At 38.4% G+C, this 22631-nt stretch overlaps 1 long non-coding RNA gene across 1 annotated transcript in view; it reads left to right on the top strand.

The window, feature by feature from the left end:
* The window catches only part of LOC136833283 (uncharacterized), a 241806-nt gene extending 225345 nt beyond the window's left edge, over nt 1-16461 (top strand). Inside the window, exon 3 of the long non-coding RNA XR_010851401.1 lies at nt 12450-16461. This is a non-coding gene — a long non-coding RNA (uncharacterized lncRNA). The remainder of the gene's footprint in view (nt 1-12449) is intronic.
* The last annotated feature ends 6170 nt before the right edge of the window (nt 16462-22631 follow it).

Here is a 22631-nt window from a genome sequence, read left to right on the forward strand (position 1 = left end):
CACTACACTCCAGTTACATTGTCCCTTTTGTTCCTCTCGCCACTTACTTTCAGCGTAAGGTAAACTTCCTATCCGTCTGAAAAAAAAAAGAAAAATAAATGGCCTTTTAAACGTGGACGTGACTCGAAAAGGCTCCGCATTGCATTAAATGGCGGAATAAAATCTGTGGGAAGAAATGTGTCATCGCCGTGAGACTAGGGAAGGTATTTCCTATTTCGAGATTTTGCTGAGTTCCCGAGAGTCGTTGTTATCCACGTGGAAATTTCATTGTCTTGCTTTGTCTCGGTCGATATGAAAGCCGCCATATTAACCGTTTGAAGATATTTCGCTTTTCCTGTCGATTTAGTCTTCTTTCGTACAGTATATAGTACCATATATTACCAGTTTCATAGATTATGGCAGATCATGATTCTTCATTACTCCAGTTTTATATATAGATTTTTTTTAATATATTCAGTTTCCCTAAAAACTACTTTTGCTTGTTTCAAGATGTAGAGTTCGGGAAATGGACAAAAGAGACTCTGTTCAGTTCGTAGATTATATTTTTATCCAGTGTCGTAAACCACGACTACGAAATAATAGGGTAAAGTCACACTGGATATAGTCACAAGCCATGTCCACTGTAGTTCTTGAATCTAGTGGTGTAATGAATACAGCTTTTGCCATACACCAGACAGTTTCTGGTTCCTGTAATTTCCAAGCAGGTGCCTGCATTGTCAAGGTCTAGGCTTACAAGTTATTAATCAGGCCTAAAATCTGGCTGGGATTAAATTAGAAGAAATATGTCCAAATCATTCATGATGCATCTTCTACTTTTTTCAGTCCAAGATGAAAACATTTTTTAGGTATTATAACAGAAATATCTTCTTGTAGAGCAAGCCAAGACTGACAAGTCATCCCAAATTGGTGTATAGATATTTTGAGAAAATTATATCATTTCAAAGTCCAGAGATGGTTTCTCTTCCTTCTTACTTTCATATCAGTCTTCAGAAGAATCGAAACATGTCACTTCTTCCATTTATTTTTCGCTCTTGACTCTTATTCTGATTGATACCTTATTAGCATATTCTCCTTTCCTTAGGAATAATTTGTATGTATGAATGTATTATGCATGTTTTGGCAATGTTCTTAGTAGCTGTATATCTATGCCATTTTTAGTTTATTGTAAAAGAAAACTATTGAGATGGCTTTGTCTGTCCGTCCGCACTTTTTCTGTCCGCCCTCAGATCTTAAAAACGACTGAGGTTAGAGGGCTGCAAATTGGTATGTTGATCATCCACCCTCCAATCATCAAACATACCAAATTGCAGCCCTCTAACCTCAGTAGCTTTTATTTTATTTTAGGTTAAAGTTAGCCATGAACGTGCGTCTGGCAATGCTGTAAGACAGGCCACCACCACCGGACCATGGCTAAAAGTTTCATGGGCCGCGGCTCATACAGCATTATAGGCTGTACAGAAAACTCGATTGCTCCGAAGAAACTTTGGCGCATTTTTTACTTGTTTTAAGTAGGGGTGTGTTCACACGCATTTTCATTCCAGTATTCCAGAGAACTTTTGAAAACAGACGTCTGGTTTTGTAGTACCAGTGGAGTTATTAATTACATACGAGAGCGATAATCTCCGTGTAATAATGTTATGCATCCCTACCACTATTCCCTGGTATGCTTTTAGATAAACTTTCACTTAGAAGCAAACTGAATGACTCAGTGTATCATTTTACTGTGTTGGTTCCTAGAAGACGAGTCGATAAGCTAACTGCAAGATCAGGTTACAGGTTGCGAGTGACTTTGCACAATAGCCCACCAGGAACACATCATCCCGAAGACCGGAAGTGCAGCAGGAAAGACCAAACTCGTGTTGACCTTTGAGGATGAACATTTCCCGCTTTATTGACTTCCAGGGTCTCATTGTAACCCATGATGGCTGCGCACACCAAGCTCCTAAGATGTGCTGAAAGTTTCGGAGAATTAATCACTGCCTGCAACCCAGAGAAGTAGAATCTACTGATCACATTCACCAAAAACAATGTCGAAACAGCCATGAGGAACCATAAACTTCCACCGACAGCCTTCAAGTCCGAATTAGGAAATGGATACAGGCAAAGTTCACAGTGGAACTCAGTCGTAAGCTTTAAAGCACTGAGCTGTCGTTGCGTATAATGCTACATTATGTTGATTATCTTTCGCAATACTGTACTGGGTTAAGGCAACTCCCCATTTTCTTTGACTCCTACAGTCACCGAGAGACGAGACAAATGATGAGCTTTTCTTTCCTTTCCTCTTTCCATTGTTGCTTCTTCCGGGTCTAGACCAGATAAACCTCTCTCTCTCTCTCTCTCTCTCTCTCTCTCTCTCTCTCTCTCTCTCTCTCTCTGTGCTTGCACATTCTACGTCTACGAAGCAGCAGAGCAAAAAAAATCTTCACTCTCTGCCCTCTGCTGCTTTCCTTCAAGCAGGGATCTCCTGACAACTTCTCACGAAGCAGTACAGTGTCAGCGGTAGCGGCCTGCACTTGTCCTTTTATCAGTCGGGCAGGCAGACATACAGCAGTAGCAGCAGGAGAAGGAGAAGCAGGAGGAGCAGGTTGCCAAGCACACAAGCAACGCAAAACGGTCGTTGGCGTGTGTCGTGGTCGCCTGCTACGAACCGATTCATTCTCCCGCCACCTATATATCTCGGAATTGCCCGTTACGTGCGGCCTCGTGTGCGTGCGTGTATGTGCGTGCGCGCGTGTGTGTGCATGAGTGAGTGATCCTCACTCTCACACTCACTCACTCACTTCATTCAGCCCCTTGAGACCGCAATACAACATGTCCGGTAGTGCAAGGTGAAGAGCGGTGGCCTATCTGAACTTGAACTTGAACTTGCCGCACTTGGCTTCATCCCCCTCCCCCTCTCCCTCACTCGTCTGTCTGTCTCACCCCTGTGATTTGCCATCATCACCTCCCACGTCTCTCTCTCTCTCTCTCTCTCTCTCTCTCTCTCTGAAGGAGTCTGAAGAGTATGGATGACAGACAGCTTGGATGAAGATGACGGTTGCTGTCAAGTGCGATTAAGGATTCTCTCTCTCTCTCTCTCTCTCTCTCTCTCTCTCTCTCTCTCTCTCTCTCTCTCACGAATGCATTGCAGAAATATCTCTCTTCTCCCCGTAACGCTGCTTCCGGTAGGTAGGAAGAAAAATGGCATTCGTCCTGTATACTTTTACGTGGAAGGTCTGTTCCTCTTAATTGGATTTCAGTTATAAAAATAAGTTTATTCACTCGTTGTTCAATTAGACTTGAAATGACTCAAAATGGAAAGCCATTATCTGTTAAATTGTTGGTAAAAGTAGGTGTCTGTCGTTACAGAGTAGAATCATAAGTAAAGGCTTCTTTCTCTCAGTCTGAATTAGCTTTCATCGCCACAGGACTGATACTGGGTCTAGACTAAAGATCGAACCATTTGCACTATGCAATTTTCCAAGGGTTTTTTATCGTAATAATAAAAATGATAATAATATAATAATAATAATAATATCCAGAACTTCTTTAACTGTGACAACAGAATGTCAAGAATATTGAAGGAAGATTACGACAGGCCAATAGCTATCTTTCATGTTACAGGGAGGGGGGGTTAATGGGAGGGGGTCGGGTGAGGGGTTACTTCACGGAGGTTGGATTTAAAGTGTAACCTCCTTGGGTTACCTATACCCCCTCCCCCCTTAACCCCCCTTCCCTTTCATTGCTCTTAAAACGTGAGTGGGCCTAAGAGTGCACAGATTCAGCAAGGTCAGTAGATGTCCTATTATAGTGGCTGTTGTTTGGACTCTCTCTCTCTCTCTCTCTCTCTCTCTCATCATCATCATCATCATCATCATCATCATCATCATCATCATCGTCGTCGTCTTCAAATGTTTGAGAAAGAGAGAGCGTAGATAATGATTACATACGCTTGCCTCAGTGATTAAAGAAGTGCAGTTGGAAAATTTTCCCCTATTTTCTTTCGTTGGTGTGTTTCTTAAAACAGGAGTTTTGTGGATTTGTTGGTGTATGTGTTTATGTGTGTGTGTGTGTGTAAAACCATTGGTGAACACGCAAATAACTGCATAACATCATTGACTCCGCTTGTTCGAGAGTGCGCTATAGTTCGTTTCCTCTAAGCACGTTTCCAGAGGTTATATAAAAAAAAAAAAACAGACGAATGTGTCTACCAAGCGGAAGTGAGACTCTCTCTCTCTCTCTCTCTCTCTCTGTCTCTCTGTGTGTGTGTGTGTGTGTGTGTGTGTGTGTGTGACGAGACTGTGTAAGACTGCAAAACAAAGTTCTGGTCAAAACTGTCAGACGGTTCCCATACTTTGTCAGCAACATGCCATCATGTTGTCGCAACAGCGAATGTTTGTGAATGGAATTAAATGCCGTTGTCCGCAATATCTGCTTCATTGTCATTACGAAATATGGAATTGATCTCATATTCCATTAATACAGTATCCGGAGTCGTAATGATTTTCCGCATTCGCAATAAGCAACCGTCAATTTTGTCCTGCTATTCAAGACATAGTCCTATGTTCGAGTTTTCCTGACTCTCTCTCATTCGGGTTCGAAACCCAACGAAGATGTTGGAGTGATTTGGGCCAAGTAAGTTAAATTCCAATGTCTTACTGTTCCCCTGTTCCTTTCGTCTCTTCAATTGTGGCTGTCCAAATTGTCCAACTTTGTATGCAGAAGATTTCTCCATGTTTTTTGTCAGAACCATTTTATTGTGCGCGTGTGTGTGTGTGATTGAGACTTTCTCATTCCCGTGAATTAAGTTTTTCCTGGCTGGGATTTCTTCTTCTTCTTCTTCTTCTTCCCTCCTTTATGTGGGCTGTGGCTCTTCATCGATCGCCAACGAATCTGGCAGTTTTTGTTCTACTGTTTTTGGAATGTTCATTCTTCTTCTTCTTCTCCCCCCAAACCCCCAACCCCCCCTCCCACCCTCCTCGTGCTCCCGAGAAGCTTCCTATTTTACCCTTTCTGTATCTTGTTTTTATTATCGGTCTATTTCTGTATGTCTCTCTTTTGGTCGAGCAATTGCTGGCGTGAATGGCGTCTTCATTCGAGTTCTAGATTTTTTTTTTATATACATACTCTTAGTACTAGCAAGCCTTTCAGTATTGCGGTTTTTTTTTATAAGTAGGCCTACTCCTCAAGCATTTTTCATGAGACCTGTTAGGAAATCGCCGGATGTTGATTTAAGGGGACTTGTCGTTCATTAAATACTGATCTGCTGCATCTTCCTCTCATCCCTTCACCGTCGCCTGGCTCATTTTTCCTGTTCTAGCCCAGGTTTTTTTCGCGTTGTCTTCTTGCTATTTGATATTTTCAAGTTATTTTTTTTTCATTTAGGGAAGATGGGCTTATTAACCAAACAGTTACACCAAATCTAAATATTTTCAAATCACTCTCAATATGCGACATCAACAATTTGACACTTGTTCACTACCTCTCTCTCTCTCTCTCTCTCTCTCTCAGCTAATAAAATTCCATCCAAATTTAATGTAATGAACTCTTGCACAATCCAAAAATAGTTGCTTCTGTGACAACTGAATCTAATTTTTGAAAAAGTACCTTCACCAAATCTCACCACCTTTACAGTCCTTTAGGCCTATTTCCAAAGTCACATTGTATCGCCTCTCATCATCCATTTACCTGTGCGCCATTTCCATCCAACGAATTTAAAATTCTTCGTGTTTTCAGCCAGGGCCAGTCTCTGGCAACGGCGTCCCACTGATGAAGAAGAAGAAGTAGGAGAGTGCTAGCTGGTTTATTGATTATCTGAAAGGTTTTCCATTCGTCCATTAGTATGATAAGTTTTTTTTTTCCCCAATCGCGAGGTAGCGACATTGAACGCGAATTTGCAATTGTGTAATTTTTAATAATTATTCTTTTTTATGAGTACAAGGTATTGCTTAATTCACTGCTGAGGTCAACAGGTGAATGATGTCATCGATAAAACATTCACCATAGGGGGTCAGTGCAATCGGTGCACCTCAGGCGGTGCACTGTAAGCATTGCTGCGTCTCATTTATCTTCTGGATCTCTTTACTTTGCTGTCCAACCACTCCAATCCCTCTTTTCACTGTCTCAATCGGTTACTGGTCGAAAGTGGCCCAGTGCTTGGCTTGACAGCTTAAACTCCATATAATCAATAACAAATAATGTATTAAAGGGGTAATCAGTGTTTGTATCGAGTCGTTTAACGAAATAAATAATTAAATATGGAACAATACTTTCAAAATGAGCGTTCACTTGGCAGAAATAGGTCTACATATCGGATATCTGTAACCGACAGACGAGACAAGAATTTCCTACACTCTTAACCTAGTTTCGAGTGCTAGCGAAAAAAAACAATCACCACAGCAAATTAAACTTACTTAAAAAGCTTCCTTTTCTTTCATTGTGCTAAAACGGTGCCATAAACCTCCGCACAGAAGTGCAAGGACTGAAATTACCCAGAGGGAAAAGACTTCATTAAATTTTTCTCATCCACGTCACCGGGTAGGTCAGGTATCCATCTTGCACGGCTTGCAAGACGCCGCCGTCAATAACGAAGTGCGTCTGACATTAAGGGGGACTTGTCGTTCATTAAATACTTCTGCTGCATCTTCCCTCTCATTATCCCTTCACCGTCGCCTGGCTGAGGGAAATTTTATGACTTAAAGGCTATAGGTCTAGCCCAGGTTTTGTGGTTTTGCCCACTAGTTGCAAAATGGGCTTCATTGTCTTCTTGCTATTTGACACAAAAGACGTTTGGAGTCATTTCAGTTATTTTTTTTTTCATTTAGGGGAAGATGGGCTTATTAACAGCAAATAAAAGCATAATTATATTTACACAGATACCAAGGACCTTCATTAAATATTTTCAAATCATTGCTTCTCAGAAATAGGTCTTCTAAGGGACCCAACGTCAATAATTTGACACTCTTCAATTGGCAACACTTGTACTGGCCCTCTTTTGGCATGCAGGTAAATTACAGGTGTAAACATTATCCATGGCAGAACTTCTAGGGTCCTTGTTTGGGACATTGTGGGAAATATCCCTTTATTCGAGATAGGACTAAGGAATGCAATTTCCACGCGATAAATTTATGTTGAGAAACTTTGTGTCCAAAGAATGCCATTGTTTGCTTTCTGTGTTATAGTTGTAGTTGTAGTTGAGATGCAAATGCAGAGTACAACATCACAACCCCAACATAACTTAGGCCTGCCAAATCAAATGAGGTTAGTTAAATTCATATTTTTATATTTTTAGGCTGATTAAGGAACCACTGAAGACCTTTTGGTTATAAATATGGTTTTTGCTCATATTTACCCAAAAAACTTAGTACATCCTAACCTGGCCTAAGGCATTGTTCCATGCTGGCCATACTGGGGCGTTGCCCCCCCCTTGTCTATGAAGATTTTGTATATTTTCGCATATTTCTAGGTCATTTATACCCCCAGTCATAGGAGTGAAGTAGTTTCATTGGCTTTTGGACATCAGGTCCTGTCACTCAGTCCCAGCTGTAGGAAGAGAAAGATAGCGTTCCATCAACTTGAGTTCTTATATCCAAATATAATGCAAGTAATAAGTCGGTAACATTCATGGTTTATATGAGAGAATCTGATCTTTTTAATGAGATATAATTTAGTATATTTTTTAAAGATTTGTCATATTTATTTTATATAAAGTATATATTTTAAATTAAAATTTTTGTATATATTTTTTATGGTTTTTATCTGATATCATTCTTCATTTTTTACGTTCATAATTTAAACTAAATTTTATTAGTATAGTATGTTATCATTCACCTTTTCATTATCAGTCACATCATTAATTTATATATTTGACCTTCATCACTGCGCTGAATAATCCTGATGGGTTCTGGCGCTTGGTCTTCAAGACCTAAATTTCATAATCAATCAATATCGTCTTGGGAAATGTTCCTACAGTAGCGTCTCAACTCAACAAAGCAGTTAGGTAACAAAGACCCTATGTTATAGCCTGTAATTGATTTCTGTGTAGCCTAAATAACCAGCACTTTACACTTAACATTCAATTTAAGAATTCATGTAAAAATGTATCACACCCAAAGTGATGCAAACAGTCAAGTTAAGAATTCATGTAAAAATGTATCACACCCAAAATAATGTAACAGCAAAAAACAATCATAATAATGTGAATGTTAAGTTTGGAAGTATAGTAAGTCAAGTTAATGCCTACAGCATAACTGGGCCTGGCCTCACTAATTCATGAAGGATCTTCACTCAAATACAAATAAGTTAAAAATGTAAGAGCAGAATAATGACTGTTGTGATACTACAAAGGTGGGCCTCTTTCCATCAGTATCAGCTGTGCCAGGTACCATTCAAAATTGGATCTGACATCCACTGGATTGTCCATTGAAGAGGTCTGTTTTTGCATATTGGTGTCATCTGCTGTTCAGTAGCATACACATGTTCTGTGTCTTGTCTATAGAAAGTGCCCAGATGGCAACCATTGATCATACATTGGATTCATTTGGTTTCAGTTGTACCATTAAATATTGCTTGCAGTCAGTAGCAGTCCTAATTCTAAGGAAGTCACAAGTTCTAGATTCCTATAGTTATCTCCCAACATCATTTAACAACATTGTCAGGTAATTTTGGCCCTATCATTCTAAGTTATTTCTCTGGTGGCACTTACTGTAATCTGAACAGTTAGTCTGTCCATTAGTATAAACTCAGTTTTATGTAGCAGTTTTTGTATGTTCTCTACCATCATCATCTGTGTTACTTGTCCTTCAGTCATTGCCCAAAAGAGGACCTCTGTTTGCCAGCACCTTTCATGTTAGCAGTTACAGAAACGTGTTAATCAAAGAGGAGTAAGGTCTTGGTCAACAATGTTCACAGCAATTAATCTGAAAAATCTTAGCATCACCAGCCTTCACAATCGGCTAGTTACCTTTTGTTAGCAAGAACTTTTCATTAACTATGTCGCTCACCAATGAAGAAAAACTAGGGTAGCGGTGCATCCACAAGATTCCAGATAATTTGATCGTGAGAAATAAAATCCATACGAGGTGCAGAAATACCTAAAGCAGCGTTAGCCACCGTCACATGTACAGTAATACCTCCAGTTACTGGCCTTTTCAACTTTACTCAGATTTTGTTAAAAATAATAGGGAAAAATAAAAAGTGACTTACATCAGTTTGTGCATCTTCACATCAGTCAACAACAATGTTAAAATGCCCAAAAATACAGGAATCAGTGAAAAAAGTGCTATATCTCGTAAAACAATGTTAAAATATATAAAATACAGGCTATAGTAATGTATAAAATCATTTAAGTTTAAAAATGATACAATATAGTCTTATTTACATAACATTTGGCTGTACAGCATACATTATGTACTAGTTCATTTTGGAAGTGAAGAAGCTGTGCCCTCAGTATGTTCAAAATTTCAAGGGCTTTGCTGAGGTGGACATGAGCAAAGCCCTGGTAACGTTGAACACTGAGCTGAAAATAGACTGAGAGGAGGAGGAGGATTTCATGATGTTATTTGAGGCAGACAAGCAGCCACTCATGAACGATGAGTTAATGAAGCTTCACTAGCAGTAGTGCTGTGAAGAGGAGTAGGCACCAGAACCGGAATGCTTCATCATCAGCAAGATGCAGCAGGCCTTTGCACAGGCTGACAAAGTCCTTGGGCTCTTTGAGATGGACCCCAGTGCTGAAAACTCTGCCAAGGCGGTGGGGGTAATGGCATGACTCACTTGTTTGTTGTAAGTTGATTTTGGATGAAAAGAGCAACTGAGTTCAGAGCATTCTCGATTGGTTCAGACTACAAGTCCAAACGATGAAAAATTCAGTCCTCAACATCATCAGTGTTGTCCATTCCCCTTCCCCTCCAGCCCACCAAGCATATTGATTTGATATCACCCATCATGTTGGTATAGCGCAGTATACAAAAACAGTAGAATGTTTTAAGCACCAACATATTGCACACATATTAGCAATGTTATGGGGTGTCTTAAGACACTTTTTAAAGGGCTACTTTGACTCAGATAATTTTTCAACTTCCATCGCATCATGGAACGAATTCACAACGGTAGGGGTGAGTCATTACTGTGTACTAATTACAAGAGAGCATCATCACTAACAGCTCTACTACAATGTCATTCTTGATCCCAACGACAACAATCAGCCACTGGGCCAGGAGTATCATGTAATGTTCATAGAAGCTTGAACACTGACATCCATATTGACCCTCAGTATAGGCCTATTCTAGAATCTGAACACGCACTATATACCAGTTCTCCACTTCCTAGGACTTAGTTTCAGTGCTTGAATGCACAGTACACTATTTACAAAGGACTTATTCTTCTGACCATCATCTACACTAAATGAAAAGGATATCACAAAATGAATAAACATGGTTATTGTTGAGAGAAGCCAGGTTTGTGTGAAGCTGATGAGGTAATATAGACCGAAGCTGTGTTGTGGCAGTTTTCTCGAGTACCTTGGAGCACTCCACTAATCAAATTACATTTTGTAAGAGCTGCCATAAGACAACAAACATGTATAAAAATAAATTACTGAAGGAGGCTAAGTACAAAGTAGAGACACAGATGGAGACATGACTGCAGTTTTTTTTATTGATATAAACACGGTGATACAAGACAGCAGCCGTCACTGGATTACATTTATCATCTTCGGAGTAAAATGGAATGGGAAAAAATGATACATTAAGAAGGATGATTGCAAGGATGGAGTTGAATGACTTGGAGCCTAGCAAAAAATGCTGCTTGAATACAACTTGCAATAAGCACTGTTGGTACCCATTCTCCAGCTGCTTCAATTTGTAATTTTTACTTGAAAGAACAAAAGCTGTCCAACAAGATTACATAGTCAAATTTCTAGACTCGTAGGACTAGCTTGAATGATTTTTCATAAAAAGGGCTGAAATTTGGAGCAAGACATAGTTAAAGTAGTTAACAACTACGGGTGAAGAGACAAAAAGGAACATGTCCTCATTAAACACATTAGAGGAAAGCAATTGAGGCAATAGGGACATTGCAAAAAGCTTCATAATCACTTTCCATGCAGCACAAGACACACTGGAAGCAATACTGTTCAAAATTTATTAACCCTGCATGAAAGAGTGCTTTTTGCACAATTACAATTATTGGAAAGAAAGATGCTTTAATAATCTTTGAGTGAAAAGAAAATACTGTAATGAGTTTTATTTATAAGCAAATAAATGACCTTAAAGTACTGAATCATTAGATGGAATACAAAGGAAATTCCTCTTTCTTTTGAAATTTCAGCAGGTAGGGATTGACAGCTATGTGATGTCACTCAGAACCTTATAGGTAACAATGTAACAAAAATACACTCCAATGAAACATTCCTGTATATTATTGTGTAGTCCCACTTATTTTTGGCCCATTTGTTTGTTAAAACCCTCCTAAAGATGTTTGTAAAACTCCTAAAGCATAAATCTGAAATATTTAGATGCCTCTCCATCATTTCTATGCACAGTATCTTTTCATTTATCCCATTATTTAGTAATTCATACAGCTGTAAGGAAAAAGAAAGGATTGTCATCATATTCATCACTGGCTCTAGTGGCATGCAACACAAAGGATCTTGGTGAAATTCTGACACTTATATCTTCCCTATGCTTTATCTCCCAAAAATCCAGCCTTCCATCTCATAGTTCTAATCCAAGTAGGTCTGGGTCATCCAACTCTTCTGGTGCCCACAGGAGCCCAGCTGACTGTCATGTACTTTGCTCCCCAGGGTAGTGCGAAGGACATAATCCAGTCCACCACTTCTTTCATCATTCTCCCATTCCATAAGGTATCATTTCTGACTCTGAACTGTCATATGACTCATCATTTTCCGTGAAGGATAATTATTCTTCAAGGATGGATAAATGTATTTTTTTTAATGGCTCCTTGTTTTCCATAGTTTTGATGGAATTTTGAGGCAAAAAGCTTCTCCACAAGAAGTGGAATGCCTACTAATAATAATCATTCCTGCTTTTGAAATAAGTATGAAACCCTTAGTTGTTTCATCTCACAACCAAATAATAATGCTGTTACAATGTTCATAATGCAGTAATTTGTAAACTTAATTTATTTTGCAACTGTTGGAATTCATGGGTTATCAAACATGCAGGTAGAGAGGAACTTTAAGATGAGCTTTCTCATAAACATAATAATCTAAGGGTAGTGAGCAAGGTTCTGTTGCAGTATTTCAACTTCAACTCCACTTATGTGTACGTTTGCCACAGTGCCGCCTAGTGTTTGAACTACCTCCCCAGTAATTTACATGACCCTGGTCAGCCTTCTTACTTACAAGGGCCTCCCTGCCTGGGACAATTCTTTTGCCAGAAAGTCTGTTAAATCTGTTATTTATAAATTTGAAAGCCTCATACGTCCAATACTTCTGTTTTTTTTTTCAGGTTATCACACTACTACTGAATATCCACGCTTACACTCATGATGCTAACAGGAGAGACTGGAAAGGCCAATATGCAACCCCGAGGTGGATGGAATGGAGAATACCTGGTCAGGTGAAGAAGACACCACTGATTGCTCCCTTCCTCTTCAGTATATCAAAAGGAAATTAGGCATAAACCATGGATAATTCGTGAAATATCAAAGGGGGTCTGGAAAGGCATAAACCATTGATAATTCACTGAATATCGAAGGGGGTCTGGAAACTGATACCTGTTCAGCCATGTAAAATGATCGATGGCGCTGTGCTGAGTTTAATCAGTTTCACTCATTTTGTAACTCATTCTTTTGAAATCAACCATTGCCTATAGTGGTTCCAGTGCTTCCACAATAAAGTTCCTTTTAATTATCTGTTTTGGTATCGTAATTACTTAAGTCATATCTTTGAAAATCTGGTTCCTGACACTTGTACTGTAGGGTTTCAATGCCAATTCCTAATGATGAGAAAGGCAAGGCGAAGAAAAGTATACTTAAATGGAACATAATGTTTATTTCTAGTGCAACATTTTTTTATAACATACAATATAGTAAACTGGCAAAGAAGATAAATATTCAATCTAGTCTTGTGCACGTATAAGTTCTGGGGTTACTTTTCACCGAGATTCTCTCATTCATTTATGTTACTGTATTCAAAATTAAACACTATAATAATATTTGTACTAATCAGAGAGAGAGCCACAGCAGTAAAGAAAAATTTCAGAACAAACCTTTTGTCTTGTCTATAAAGTTACATATGTTTATAATTACTTTCTCTGTAATGAAGTTCTTGAAATCTTTCTAAGCTGTAACACTCTAATCCAGCAAAAAACTTATGTCAATAATCACTTCATTAGCCTCTTACAATGCTTAATAACTTAGTCTAGATTCTCACAAACTCTTCATCAAAGGATTGGAAGCCATGTGGCCATGGTAGTCTGCTTATCCAAAATACAAACATCTGTACAGGTACACCATCTTTCTATTACTTTCGTCAGATAACAGGAATGATAGGTTGTCATTTTACTTCAGCAACACACTCCATGACCACACACTGCCCCCACTCAACAACACGACCCATTTCCTCTCCAAGGCACGTGGCTAAATGCAGATGATGCCTTCAACACCAACTGGCAACAGCGCACCATGTTCTGTCTAATCCTGAGAATTTTTAATGCTGCCATGATAAACATATCTGACCATTTACAGCTAACATGGCTTTTGAGGGAAAACCATCAGGTGGATCCATTTGTGACCAACCAAATGCAACTCTCCATTCAAGTCCAACTACAAGAAAAAAAAATACCTGCTTCACTAGTTATCTGAATTACTCTGCCCCCAAAACAGCAAAGAGTCAAACGCAGACTTGCAAACCATTTTGGGAAATAATATATGGGTTCATATAAAAAGGTAACCAGTAAAGAAAAAGAAAAAAAAAATCAGCAAACTTTAAAAGCTTTCTACTTGACCAAAAAGTAAAAAGAAAAATATGTACAATTGCCTTCAACATTCAAATACTGTTCTTTCAAATTTATAAATTATATACAAAAGCAAACAGTATTCTCATTACCAGTGCAAACAAAAAATGAGCAGTATGTGATAGGACCTCTTGGTTATGAAAGGTACTGCGCTACACAGTAATAAAAACATTTTAAAATTATCATACAAAAATATTCTTGCTCAAAAAGACAAAGACTGGTTTTATACTTTAAAGTGTATATATTCTGCATATATCGATACATCAACATGTGTCAAACTTTTAGCTAAAGAAAATCACGGTTTTTAGATACGTGTCAACCATTTTCAAGCAGTTTTTATATAACAAAAGCTTCAAAAAAAGTATCTCAGCAGTTCAGAGGCTGTTAAAAATTCTTCTCAAGCCAAAATACAAAATCTGATAAAGTCCAAATATCAAATAGCGCTGACTAAAGCCCAAAGGAATCTGAAATAGCCATGAGTGGAAGGTAAAGAGGCCTCTTAATATCAGCAAATCATACAACTGATATCTATATGCAGAATAAGAAATGAGGTATCTAATGTTCAAAACCGCATTTCATTTTCCTAGGTGTAGGGGGAAAATTCAGTGTTTTTATAAGTAATTGGGGTCAGTCAAACACCATATGCCATAGGAAATACCCAGACCTTACATTCATAATAATGAACAGCAGTGTTGTAAACCACAAACTGAATCTCACAACAAAAAAGCTTGTACAGGCATGCAGTTTAATTTAAGAACAAAATTTTAAACTTATTTTTGATCAACTTTGCATACTTAAACTTTCATTAAAGAAAACTGAGGGGGGAAAAGAAAACGGAAGCTTTACCTCAAAATAACAGGGTAGAAACATTTTTTATTTCAGCAACACCTGTCCTCTTTCACCCAAGAGGCTGTCAAATTTATCTAGTGCTACTCATCCACTTAAGTTTAAAATAAATAAAAAGGGTTACTATGTGGGGATCAAAGTTAATATAAAGAAGGGTCAATAACTGAGGGATTATCTTCCAATCTAAAAATACTCAAGATACTTTGATAGTCATTAATATGATGAGTAAAGTTGTTCCACGAAGAAATTTCTTCAACCAATTATTTAAGAATCTGTAGTGAAGAGAAGTACTGTAATGAAAGACCTACCCATAATATATAGACATCAGGTGTTTAGCGAACTGCAGTGACAGGAGTTTCTACAATCTGAAGGCTATGAAATCACATTTAACTGATGGGAAGAAGAAACCAATTAAAAACTCCTTCAATGAATCCAGAGCAAATACAATGACAAATCATTTGAGAGCTAAGAATTTCCACTTAGTTGCCTGCCTGGGCAAAACATTTTTAGCAACTAACGTGTCATCTCTGGGTGTTTATTGGAGGAAATAATATACACATCGTGCTCTTTTCTAACCCAGAACAGATTTTAGGGAAAAAAGAACTGTATATTCTTAAATAGAAAAGAATCAATTGTATAGAAAAAACAAGCAGCAACCATGTAAAATATGTTTCTTCATCAACATAGGACAACAAATATCCAATCCATCAGGTTACAGCAATATTGTTACAACTCGCATTTTCATACCAATTCTCGACAAATTGGATACCTCAAATATCTAATAAACCATGAGTGCATAAGTTTCAAGACATATGTACGGTATATATTTAAATACCTTTAGACATTAACATGGCAAAATAGAAAGATTTCAACTTTTCACAATGCATTCTCGTTCTGATGTCTTTACTATAATCACCAATGGTCTTAACCAGCACTTCTTTTATTATCAATTCTCCTATTAAATAATGCAGGTTATTCCAACTACCATGCATGCATTACCCTGAAGTGGGATTGTTGGCTAAAATTCAAGATGAAGCAATTGTTAAGTAAAGGTCACGTTTGATCTTCCTCTCTCCTCAAAGTCTATCAGATTTTACTATTTGAGAGAAAAAAAAAAAAAGCCTCTAGACGAAAGACCAACGCCTTCATACCTCAAAGATATTAGACAGATACAAGATTTGATTTTCATGCTTTTGTTTAAACAAAAAATACACACTACACTTAAAAGTAAGAAATTCTGATACAAAAACTTTACAACATTAGCTGGTCTTCTATAATAAGTTACTGTACTAGAAATCCTCAAAGAATACATAAAACACACACACACACAAACACACGCAAGGTTCAAACTTCTGGGAAAATACATCATCACATCCTACTACAACTGCAATGGGACTGCTGGCAATACACTGCATTGATACAAAATTTACCTCAAATCTCTTTCATTTTTGCAACATTTTTCACTTTCATCATGATTTCAATGACCTTCAGTTCTGGGGACCAAGAATGACAATTTTTTCATAAAAACCAATAGTTAATAGTTTACATTTTCAATAATAATATGCTACTTTAAAAATCAATTAAATGATAGACAGGATAAGTTTAGGACTGATTCATTCAGCTCCTTACTAAAATACCATAAAGTCATTTGTATTTTTCCTAACATACGAACCTATGTTTTCACATATGGAGTACTTGCACTTAGCATGCTTCAGCTGTCACTGAATCACCTGAAAAAATAAAATACTAATGGTTAGGCCAATGGTCACCAGCAACCTGGATTGGCCCTGACCCTTCCTTTGTGTGCACCAGCCCATCCACAGCTGCACGCTGCTCTATAGACAGGGAAAGATCGGGACTACATGGTGGGATGAGGGTAAAACTATACATGTAAAAGTGTAGGTTTGTGTTTTAGAAAAATACAAGTTACCTTAAAATTTGGTATTTCTTCCGACATGAATATGAACTTACGCTTTCATATATATAGCCCAGTAAAAGGCAGGAGGCCAATCTCTCATAAGTTGCCGGGTGGGTGTGTTCCTACGGGCCACCCACAAGGGAAGCTGAACCTGTTGACCTGTCAAGGATCTCCTCCTGTACTCTACTAAACTTCAGGTCACCATCCTGTAGGAAGTGTTGTTCAAATACTCCCCAATCCCCTAGTGACAAACCTGAGGTCCTCCTCCCTGAGCGAATCTCCCCAAGGGCTTGATGTTCTTATATCACCTGTTGGGCCATGAATACTGGGGCCCAAGGACTTGTGTGCCACATCCTTGATAGAAGGAAGTGAAGGTTGATTGTCTCCTCTAAGAACCTGGAGGACCAAGTGGTTCTTCTTGAATGCTACTGAGGGTCCTATCCTCCTAATGTTGTGAGCCTTTATTCTGCCTAGAGGCAGGTCACCATCTGGACTGATCTGGTATGCTCTGATGACTTCCCTCAGCCAAATGATTTTTTTGAGATCTCCTTTTTCTCGCGGCCGTACTGTTAGTCTCCTACAGGCTGGGTTGGAGGGGGAGGGGCCATACGCTTGAGATAGGTTCTCAACGACCTAACTGGGCACAGTAGCATTTTGTCTTTGTCCCCCCCCACCCCTACAAATTCTTTCAGAGGGGGCAGAAAAACCTTTAAACTGCCAGTCCAGGGTTGAAGGGTTCTGCCACATATTCTGGAACAAAAGTTAGCCCAAGGGACAACCTCCCCTCGGTGTATGTGGGACAATGTATGAGAGGGCATGCAGTTCCCCTACTCTCTTGGTTGAAGCCAAGGCCAGGAGGAATACCGTCAAGAGTTAGGTCAGTCTGATGCCTTCTTGGGGCTCACAGTGAATCCATCGCAGGCTGGTGAGGACCTTGGTCATATCCCACTCAAGGGGCTTCAACTCGTGTGGGGGCACATTTCTTTTCAAAATTTTTACCATAATTGACAGTTTCCAAGAAGACAAAAGTTCTATGCCCCAAGGTCTGAACACTTGAACGAGGGGAGCTCTGTACCTCTTGATCTCGGTCGTGGAAAGGACCTTCTCTTGACATAGGAAGATGAAAAGCCCACCACTTGATGCTGGAAGACCTCCCATTTTCCTTGGTACACCCGACAGACATTTGTGAGGAGGTTGGAGACTGCATTTACAACTTTCTCCAATAAACTTTTCTTCAACCCACTAACCATGAGACCACCCTAGGGTTGACAGTTTAACCCTGAAGTAATCTGCTTCTGATGAACAAAGTATTTATTACCACTGCTAGTTAATTTTAAATACTTTACTCAGATAGTACCCAACTACAAAAAAATAATTACTTTTAGTATATCAGCCATGCATAAGCTATGTAAAATTGCAACCTTTTATCCACACACATTTTAATCTTAAGCAGTAATTCTGGATTTTAAATTTCATAAGGGATGCAAGGACTTCTCACACATGACTGACTGTCCTAATCCTTGACTTTTGTTTCTTCCGATTTCTTTTCCTGCAAGACCTGACTTTTGTTTCTTCCGATTTCTTTTCCTGCAAGACCTCCCCAGTTAAGGTGGATTAAATCATGGGTTTTTGTTATCATTCACACACAATCAAAAAAAAAAAAAGGCCTAAGTAATTTGGCTGCTAGTCCTAATCTTGGTTTAGTACAGTTATGCTCGAATCTGAGGCGACATGATTCTTTTTGTATCGTCCAAAATCTCAGACTCAACGTTACTTTGCCAAGTAGTGTTCAACTTTTTTTTTTCCATTTTCAATGCCATACATGTTGACAAGTTTGCGAATTCACAGCTAGCACTATTTTCCCTATGGTTATATAAATATGATCCCTTTTATGCACTGGTAAAATTCGTAAACTGTGGGATTTGAACTTTTTTCTTTTTATATTGCTTAGCTCAAAGCACGGTGTGATAAGGTTAGCGGTGCCATCAATGACAGCACGCTTAACATGCTCCTCGGGCTGGTCAACGTAACTACCTCTGCAGCGTTTTAACAGTAGACCTAATAAGCTCAACAGTCATAACATTTTCAAAACAGCAATATGAATTACAAGTTTTCTTTGAATGTTGAAGTTTTAGACTGTGTTCAAGATGCCTGTATGTTGCAAAATGATTTATAGGCCTAAAAACATAATCCAAGCCTTCTGAGATGTAATCTCTGTTACTAGAGAATTTATTTGTAGATTACCACTTCTTTGAGGAATAAAAGATATTGATGATTTTAATAATATGGAGATGGTTATTAATCAAAATATCTATTAGTATTTATGTCACGGACTACGGGACACTCGTTTTTTAACTTGCTTAAAATATTACTTTCTTAAAAGTCTTTCTGCTCACTTTTTTGTGTAATTTATTCATTCCTAAAGGCCCGTCCAGACGATCAAGCTCAGCTCGACGGGCACTGCCCACAAATGAGCAAAGCCCACAGGTACAACTGTAGTGTTGTCCACATGGTGCCGAGGTGGCCCAGTCAAACCCGGGCACAGCCAGAGCGTGTGGTCATTCAGGCAGGACCTGCAGACTGTGTGGTATGATCAACTACCAGCATGGTGGCCACCATGAAGAATCGGATGAAGAAAGCTCTATCTAGCATAATAATTGCTGTGTGTATATTTTCAATTTTACATTCCAAAGGCAAGGGGGTTCCCGACAAAATTCTATTAAATGTAGAACATGAGGTCTCGACCACTGATCCATAGCGGGAGCAGAGATAGACATGTCTGTCAAACACTCGAGTGAACAATGACAACCTCTGCCCCTTGCCTCCATAGGAAGCCTAGTGTGTCTGGCAGTGACGTCATATTACCGGCCACGGGCAGTGTCTGGTGCTTTCGCTAAACAACCAACACAGGAACTTGTTTTAGCAGGCACAAGCGGTAAACTTGTCAACGGGCAAACTGCTCGCTTGTGCACGCGGGCAATGCTCGATAGTCTGGACGGGCCTTAAGGTAACTTGAAGTGCAAGAATGTGTCGATAACTTTATAAGCTTTCTGGCCAGAATTTGTTAATATAGAGATGTGAATGCTAAGTGTAATGTATTTACAGTCAGTAAAAAAAGTTCCTCGTTGGACGAGTCGGTAGAGTTGTCGGCTAGCACTCTGCTAGGCCTGAGTTCGAGTCTCCGGCCAGCCAATGAAGAATTAGAGGAATTTATTTCTGGTGATAGAAATTCATTTCTCAGTATAATGTGGTTTGGATTCCACAATAAGCTGTAGATCCTGTTGCTAGGTAACCAATTGGTTCTTAGCCACATAAAATAAGTCTAATCTTTTGGGCCAGCCCTAGGAGAGCTGTTAATCAGCTCAGTGGTCTGGTTAAACTAAGATATACTTAACTTATAGTAAGTAAAGAAATCTAACACTTAGGCCTAGGAACAAAATCTTGGCTTTAGTTGCATAAGCAAATATTTCCTAGAAATCCATAATTTTTGAAGTGGTCATGAAATATAACTTAAATAGTTTTACATTTATGAAATCCAAATATTCCTCTAACAAACAAAATAAATGTTTTCAACATACTGTAATTTCATTGTACTCATTGTAGTCCTATGTTATACCAGGTGGTTCATGTTGCGCTGCCACTCTAATGATTGCATCACACACGCTCCACTCACCCGCTGATATCGGTGGATGCATTTGTATTTAAGTATTTACATTTTTCAGCCTTGAGGCATAAAAACAATCAAATAATCTTATGGTTGCATTGGAAGCAATATTAATATTATAACATATTTTTTCGTCTTTTATATAACATATGAACTGAGGTTCGATGATGACTCTCTTGTCAAATGCATCGGTGATGAGTGGACGAAGTTTTTGAAAATGTTTCGTCACTGTTTTTCCAAGATTTAGCTACATGTGATATTTTCTTACAGTTTTGAAATATATATGACAAATTTCACTCATGAAACATATTATGGCCTTATTATATGCAATAATCGTGTTTTCACATTGAATTAAGAGAAAAATATGGAGCATGTTAGGTTGCCAGTTTGTGAATTTTGAACGAAATCCTATGTAATCATGTCGTACCACATAAGAGCATTGCTGTACCACTAACAACCTTCAAATACCAGGACAGAAAAGCGTGAATGGTAATGTTGTGGTTACCTATTTGCATGTTTAGCAAAGATGAAAAAAGCTAACAGAATTGCAATCTCGTCCTACTTTCTTGAGGTATTGGCAAGTGTGCATACTTCCTTGGTTTCAAAAACTTCAAAGTGGCATTATGATAATTCACAATCAATTACAGCTCATACTATACTTTGATACAGATCAATAAGCTATTCTGAAAAGTATTTCAAAACTGGGGCAGACAACAAAATTATTCTACACTCATTCGTCTATAATAATCAAGTCCTCCAAATATTATTTCTATAAAGTTCTTGATGTCCTTGTAGCAAATTCCAATACACAACAGATCTTGGAAAACAAAAAACTGAAAACTAACAAAATGCAGTCAATCACTCTAGGTATGGTACATAATGAACAAAGTAAGTATTCTTCATCAACCCAGAAGCATTATCTAAATCATGCTGAACACAGCCGCACGGTTCTGTAAGCTCTTGATTAGGTTATCCAAAACAAAATACATAGCATGGAATTAAAAATACTTATCATGGATGGTCTAAGCCAGGATCCTACAGAAACTCACAAGGGTTATAAGTTATAAATAAGAAAGTTATCCTATTTTAGTCTTTTGATTTGTTTACATCAATGCAAACTGTGAAAGTAAAACCTTCAATGTGCATGAATGTCTTCTTAGTACATGGTGTACGGTCCAATAAAATTCCTTTGTAATCGGGATAGGCATGGCCAGGTGTATGTACACAAATCATAAATGAATGATACAAACTGAATATTTAATTTCCATTATGTGTGTTAATTAGTATCCCTCACCTAGTAAATGTATTCCCTAAGCCAATTTGGAAGATTACTTTCTTTTCTTTGAAATAATCTGTTTCTCCTCCTCACTGATTATCTCCTATCTTTCCCATCTGAGTATGATTTTGCAGATTACTTAACCCTTCACACCCCATGCTAGTAAACCTGTAATGAGATAATTATACAACCAACTGAGCTATAAGGTAAACATGCCAAAGCAACAAATAACAAAATGTGACTCATATCAGAGGTGTTACATCTGCGTCATACAAGGCATTTATACAAATTTTAATACTCAAATGCACAAGTAAAAGCATAGCACGTGCCTGAATACTACAAAATATGCCTTCTCTTCACCAAGCAAGGCAAGTATCATCCACTGTACGAGTTCAACCATAAAACAAAACCAGGGAAAACCAATTCAAAAAATTTGTTTTGTTGGGACTCGGTCATGCTAGCACTCCTATGCAAGTGAAAGCCCTGTTTTCTCTTTTCCCGCTGTCTGGTTTTCTGTTTCAAAACCTTACTGGTCTTATTTCAAACTATAACTCCTTCAACAAACGTACCAAAATCTCTAAACCTGTCTTGGTCTTAACAGACGTTGTCCCATCACACATTTACATTCCCTTACTCTGATTGTTAATTATGATAAGGCTGTCCTGCCTATTTTACTCACCTAAACTACCTTAATACACAGAAAAACAATTAGCTCTTGCATTAAGGTTGAACACAGGACCTGTAAAAAGATGTGCTGCTCACAACTGCTGTACTATCAGGGCCGTCAGAAAAGTGGACCTGACCTCAATTACCAAAGCATATCCTATACTTTTTGATATGTAATGCTTAAGTGCATATTCATAAACTACCAAAATATTATTTTATACAAATCTATTGCAACTAAAGAAAGAAGCATAATGCAGAGATAAGATATATTACAAACAGTTTCTTTAGGTGTGTATCCTGCAG

This window comes from Macrobrachium rosenbergii, chromosome 51 (genome assembly GCF_040412425.1).
Source record: "Macrobrachium rosenbergii isolate ZJJX-2024 chromosome 51, ASM4041242v1, whole genome shotgun sequence".
NCBI lineage: Eukaryota > Metazoa > Arthropoda > Malacostraca > Decapoda > Palaemonidae > Macrobrachium > Macrobrachium rosenbergii.